The sequence below is a fragment of the Chrysochloris asiatica genome, unplaced genomic scaffold (assembly GCF_000296735.1).
Source record: "Chrysochloris asiatica unplaced genomic scaffold, ChrAsi1.0 scaffold00030, whole genome shotgun sequence".
Taxonomy (NCBI): domain Eukaryota; kingdom Metazoa; phylum Chordata; class Mammalia; order Afrosoricida; family Chrysochloridae; genus Chrysochloris; species Chrysochloris asiatica.
Genome location: NW_006408548.1, coordinates 12,383,125 through 12,388,952, shown reverse-complemented (window position 1 = coordinate 12,388,952; position 5,828 = coordinate 12,383,125).

Here is a 5,828-nt window from a genome sequence, read left to right as displayed (position 1 = left end):
AAAAAAAAAAAGTAAATCAAGTGCCCTCCCAGAGATCGCTGATGGGAAGGTGCACTTCAAAGGGAGGCGGCCTGGGCGCCTTACTTGGGTTCGCCTTCCGCCCCCTCCAGGCCACACAATTAGCATTCTGTTTTTCCCAGGCCTCTCCGCCCTCTCACCCCCTGCCGGGATTTTGCTGTTCCGGCAGATTACGGTCAGGAGAGAAAATCGGGTATTCAGCTCAGGTTTTGTTCTTCAGCTACGCGGTTAAACGCCCGGTCCTGAAGGACTTAAGTAGGCCGTTGGAGGCCTACTGCAGGTTCTAGCTCCAGGAGAAGGCACCCTGTACTGGGAATCCCGAAAAAAAGACCCCTTCTGGACCCACTCGCTGTGGGTCCTTTCGTGCCTCAGTGGGGACATATGCAAAAATGAGAGAACAAAGGTGGAACAAGATCAGCCAATTAGAGGGCGGCTGTTGAGGAAAGCCAAGAGGCGGCCACCAAATCTTGGTTCGACCTACGCTGCTTAATCTCTTGGCAGGATCCATACAAACTATGCAGGGTTTACAGGAAACCGCTACTAAGGAGAGTAAAGAGCAGCTTGGATCACCTCCACATCATTTGGATCTAACCTTTCATGAATAGAGATGATCCCTGAACGCACAACGAGAAAAGAAACATAATACGTCTAGCAGTAACTGACTAGATAGATGTCAGACCCTCCGTTTTATCTGTATGATTGCTTTTAAGTAGCATCCTGAAATGTTATTACTCCATTTTACAGATGAGTAAAATGGAATCCTGGTGTGGCGCTGTGGGTTAATGCGTCAGACTGTAAAGCCGTTTGAACTGCAAGGTTAGTGGTTCAAGCTCACCAGCTACTCCTCCGAAACCCTACACAGGGTTGCTATGGGTTGGAATCGACTCGATGGCAATTAACCACAACCACAAAGTGATGTTACTTGCAGAGGTGAAGGTCCTAGTTCAAACACACACAGCCCAGGAATTTAAATCCAAGAGATTTGAACTGCTTGGATCCCAATGGAGAGGTTAATTGCCTCAGAATGAGGGAAAGGTGTGGGTCGTTTTTTCCTGCAGGTTGGGAAGGGATTCAGAAACAGGCGCTGGAATCTGTGACCCTGTGTTAGTGAAGTTAAGTGAGTCTCTTTTGAGGAGGGGGGACCCCATATTGTTGTTTATTGTTAGGTGCCACGGAGTCGCTCTGACTCATAGCAACCCTATCTATGCATAACAGAATGAAACGCCGCATGCTCCTGAACCATCACCACAGTTACGTTGGAGCTATTTGTTGCTGCCACGGTGTCAATCATCCGTCGATGCTTCCTATTTTTCTCTGTCCGTCTACCAGTAATGCCTTTCTCTAGTATCCTGGGGTCCAGTTCTGGGCTCCATTCTTGCTTGATATAAACATAGTATGCGTTGTTTTGTTAAGTGCCGTCAAGTCGGTTCCGACCCATAGCCATCCTGCATAGGGTTTCCGAGGAGCCGCTGGTGAGCTTGATCTGCCAACCTTGTGGCTCAAACCGACTTCATACTTCAGCGCATTAACCAACAACAGCGCCACACCATAGTATGCGTGCTTCTTGTTGTTGTTATTATGTGCCGTCCAGTTGGTTCCGACCCATAGCGAGCCTGAACAGGGTTTCCGAGGCTGTAAATCTTTATGGCAGCAGAAAGCCTCATCTTTCTCCCGCGGAGCAGCTGGTAGTTTCGAACTGCTGACCTTGCGTTTCGCAGCACGATTTGTAATCACTACGTTACCAGAGCTCCTATAGTATGCGTGCAGCACTCTGTAAATTAGGGTTGGTGTGGCGCAGTAGCATAAACACTAGACTGTTAACCTCAAGACTGACTCGCTCCTCAGAAACCCTATACAGGGTCGTTATGATCGGAACCGACTCAACGGCACTTAACAAAGTTTACGAGCAGCTGGTGTATTTGAACTGCCGACCTTGCGGTTCAAAGTCAAGTGCTGATCCTACAGCGCCACACCAGAAGTCCACGTACTTGGCATATTCATTAAATGATCACCACTGCTTTACAGAGGTGGCCATAATACATCCCTCCCCCATTTTACTGTTAAGCAAAACGAGGCTGCTGCTGGATGCTGTCTAATGGGGTTCCATTGATCTTTTATAGGGTTTCTGAGGCTGTAAATCTCTAGGGGAGCAGAAAGCCTCACCTTTCTTCTCTGGAGGGCTGGTGGATTCGAACAACTAACCAAGCTAGCAGTCCAACGCGTAACCCACTATGCTATCAGGGATCCTTAAAACAAGGAGTGTTGTTAAAGTGCCATAAGGCTATTTATTCCGACTTACAGTTACTTAGTATAGGGTTTCCAAAGAGTGGCTGATGGGTTTGAACAGCTGATCTTGCGGTTTGACCTCCCATGCTTATCCTACAGCTCCACACCAGGAACCTGGTGGGGTGCCATCGAGTTTGTCCCAACTCGTAGTGACCCTTGTATAGGGTTTCCGAGGCTTTACAGGAACAGAAAGACTGATCTTTCTCTCTCATAGCACCGAGTGAACTGGAACTACTGACCTTGAGGTTCGCAGCCTGACTCCTAACCACTATGCTATCAGAGCTCCTTTACCAGGAATCTAGCAGAGGTAAAATAACTTGCCCAAGGGCATACAAATAGTAGCTTGTCGCGGAGGACCAGGAAGCTAGGCACGCAACGCTGTCTCCTCCGAACTCCGCAATCTTTTCAGAGAACAGGGGTAGCTCAGCCCGACCCTTTGTGGAGGGGTACAGGGCAGAGGACCGGAGGACAGCGGCACAGCAAGATACGATACAGTTCGCCTCCCCCTGCTCGCCCAGTTTCCTTTCCTCTTTTCAACTCCAGTCAGGGTCGCGAGGTATCCGCCCCCCACATCAAGGCGCGCTCCAGGACTGGGGCTTTTGGGACTTGGAAGTGCTTCTCGCCTCTCAGGCACACGCTCGAAGCCTTTGAATTGCAGACGATCTGTGATCTAGGCGGCCCCTTGGGTCTCCCTTTCCTTTCCGGGTCGGATATCTGCTGCGGTCGCGACCAGGATAGCTAAGGGACCGCGCGAACTTGCCATCCGAAAGGCAAACCTGCCTCAAAGGCGTCGTTTAGGGTTCCGAACGCGAACGCACGATGACTTCACCCACTGTGGCACTCTGTCACTCACACCCACATCCTGGTCGGCTTGAGCAAAAAAGGTGGATTTCAGGCAAAGGATGGAAGTGAGGCTGGTGCGCCAGAGCAGGGCTGGGCTCCAAGCGAGGATCTTGAGAACGCACCCCCAAACCTCAGCTGTCTGAGAATTCTAAATGCCTTAAGGGGATTTCCTCTAGAGTATCGGATTGCCTTAGTTTCCCTTGATGACCTTCCTCACAATCACCCACCCATTCCCGGATGTCTTGAGAGAAAAGATTTGGAATTTTTCTCTGTCCTTACTGTAGTTACATGCCCTATGTCTTCTCTGTGTTACTTACTTAGGTCACTGCAGGATTTCTTTCACCAATGGATATGGATTCCTATACGAATATATGTCTATATTGTTGTTGTTGTTAGGTATAATAATTATATAATATATAATAATTACAAAAGCAATACACAATTTAAAAAACATGCTTGCGTAGGGCTTAAACACATTTTTTTTTTAAGTCGCCAGCTTGCAACGTCTAGCGCCTTCCAATTCACCTGCAGGCAACCAAAGTTAGTTTCTCATGTATATTTCCAAGTCTATTTTATGTTTGCACCAGCAAATAAATATATACATCTGAGTTTCTCCTATCTGCAGCTCACCCATCTGCATGCTTTTATACACATTATTCAACACCTTGTTTTCCCTTCACTTCTTTCTCCCTTTACATTTTGTGGTTAGTACCTGCAGAGGTTGCAGAGTTCGCTAGCGCTGCACATCTCAGGCGCACAATTGGCTGTGAATGCTTTTGGAGGAGGTGGGCGGGGAATGTTTCTTCGGGGGCTTTCCTGTACCTTCGCGCGCCAACACCGACTCACTCGTTGGTTCTATCTAAAGCAAGACAGTAGCCGGAAAACCTTATCCGCTGGAAACTGACAGATTGAAAGCGTTGCTCCGCTGAAGACGCAGCACTGCTAGCTCAACTTGAGCGCAAACCCGCTTGGGCCTCTCTTTGGCAGTTTTTCTTTCTCTGAGACCCCTCTTTGTTTGTCCTCAGAGATCCTAGAGGCGGGTAAACAAGCTCTTGGACCCTGCCCTTTGCCTCTTTGTCCTGAGAGCAGTGGAGCAATCGCTAGACAGGCCCCATGTGACCAAAGAGCAGATCAAAGCAGAGAAGGGACGGGGGGCGGGGGGAAGGTCAGTCTGAGATGTATGTAGAGTATGGCAGGTATGGCACGTGCCCTGGGCGCCACTTGAGGGGAAGGGGAGGTTACCAATGAGCTATTTCTGTTCACCATTGCCGTTTCTGTCGCCAGCTGTGAGAGATTATTCAGCAATTTAAAAGTAATTGCCATAAACTCTATTTTCTTAGATAAGCCTCTGCCATTAGACCCATTAACAACCCCCTTGCCTTAGCTGCTGGGGTGGGGGTTAGGGCTGGGTAGACAAAGACAAGAAATCTCATGTTACCTACGTCTCAGGGTGACCTGATATGAAACACCTTGAATTCTCCTAGGATTCCAAAGGCAACTCTAGAAACAGCTGAAACTCCCCTAAAAGTGTTACTTAGAAGTTGTGCTAATGAGGCACAGTTCTTTCAACAGTTTTCAATAGCAGGATGGTGGTGGCTGTGGAGTCAGTTCCGACTCATAGGGTGCGGAGACTGTAAATCTTAACAGAACTCCAGACTACCAGAGCTCCTTCAAAAACAGCAATAGATCTGTATGTAGATCTACTGTATGTACAGGCATTGTGTGGCAGGCTGGAGTACAGCGCTGGACAATGTTGACCAGATCCCAAGCCCTTGGGAGCTGGTGAGAGAGACAGACAACATCAAGCTATTAGAAGATATTAAAACAAGATAATGAATGCAGTTTAGCTGCATATTAGAATTACCTGATGAGTTCTTATAGCTATTGGTATCACTCCAGAACAATTTTTTTTTTTAATTAGGGCGGAGGGGAGCTGATAGTCCTCCAAATTTCATCAGCTCTATGACACATGGATCATTAATAATTATTTTATGTATTATGTTGAGTCTCTAGATTTCTAATATGCAGCAAAGAACCAGTGGACTTAGGGAATTGTTTGGGGAGTTGATGAAGGTCTTTCTGAGGAGATGATATTTGAGATGAAGCTGTAGGAACAGGTCTGTAGGAGCACCATGTGCCCAAGCCCTGTGTCTACTAGTGTTTTAAGACTGGTGGTGGGAAAAAGGAATAGGGGACATTTTAAGAGCAGAAGGAAACAAGTGGTGACCCAGTATCTGAACACAGTGTTCTGCATGGGGGTGGGCAGAGAGGACAGAACAGCTATTTTTCAATTTCCCAATCCCTAAGGAAGCTTCTTCTATCATATATTATCCATGTGACCTAAAGACTAATAATAGTTATTTCTCAGGATTACCATGGAGCATAATATGGGATCACCCAACATGAATCTGGACTCCTGGTGTAGCACTGCAGGATAAGCATTTGACCATAAGGTTGGTTTGAAACTTCAAGGTCAGTATTTCAAACTCAATAGCGGGTCATTGAAAACCTTTTACAGCAGAGGTGGGGAAACTTTTTTCTGCTACAATTTATAACATCACTTGTGGGCCAAACAAAATTATCAATTAAAAATTGTTGTTGTTGTTGTCAGGTGCCATCGAGTCGGAACCGACTCATAGCGACTCCATGCACAGCAGAACGAAACAATGTTCGATCCTGGG